The sequence below is a fragment of the Zerene cesonia genome, chromosome 9, assembly GCF_012273895.1.
Source record: "Zerene cesonia ecotype Mississippi chromosome 9, Zerene_cesonia_1.1, whole genome shotgun sequence".
Lineage (NCBI taxonomy): Eukaryota > Metazoa > Arthropoda > Insecta > Lepidoptera > Pieridae > Zerene > Zerene cesonia.
Genome location: NC_052110.1, coordinates 2,756,307 through 2,757,377, shown reverse-complemented (window position 1 = coordinate 2,757,377; position 1,071 = coordinate 2,756,307).

Here is a 1,071-nt window from a genome sequence, read left to right as displayed (position 1 = left end):
AACAAAGTGATCCTACAAGGGCGGAACCCTTACAGGATCACTTTGTTGTCCTTTTTCTTCCTTTTATGGTACGGAACCCTAATAATAACACTCAATGAAGCCAAATATCCAATGTGGAGAGCTATCGGATAATCAATTATACGCCATCAAACAGTAGGTATAGGTATCAATATTTGAAATCAAATTTTTACTGAGATTTTTTTTATGTCATAGCGGGCAACTGAGCTGGTGGTTCGCCTGATGGTAAGCGATCACCACCGCCCATGAACATTCGCAAAGGTAGGGCCTCTGCGAATGCGCTGCCCGCTTTTTTGTGGTAAGTGAAAAGGAATGGATTAACGACTGGAAAGAAGGAATGGACTGGGACGGGTGAGGAAAAGGAAACGGGCCTCCGGCTCCCCCACCCACCGTACGAAACACAGTGGCAAGCCACTATTTCACGCCGGTTTTCTGTGGGGATGTGGTACTTCCCCGGTGCGAGCTGGCCCAATTCGTGCCATGATAAAGAAGATAAAGAAGATTAAGAGATAAAGAAGAAAAGTGTTATAATTTTTTATTTAATCTTGGCAATTACTGGATTGTTTGATATAGTTAAATTTCAGCACTAAATAATAAATGTCACTAAATAGACCTAGCGATACAGAATACAAAAATTCTAAAGCACATTAATTTCTTAAAAAGCGCTACCCAGTGCGTGCAAGTGCGTGTCCACTTTGCTTATCATAAAAGTGCAACTCGGTATTTTGAGAAGTTAAAAGTAGGCTAGAAAGGGCTTAATGTAATGTTTTTTTGCTGGAATCGTAAATAAATATCTGTAATTAATAAATAATCTGGTAACATCATTATTGTATGACTCGAGCACTTTGATTAGTTAATTATAACTTCAGTGGCCAATTACATGCTCGGTTCATAAACATTTAGAGGAAATTTAATAATATACGAAATAGTGCTCGATTGACGTTTTGGGACTAAAGAGTTAAAAACGGGTTGAATCCAGTGTTACCAACCTGAAGTGGACCGACTATCGTACCCAGGGGCGTAAAATTATCGTACATTGGAACGAAATTATCG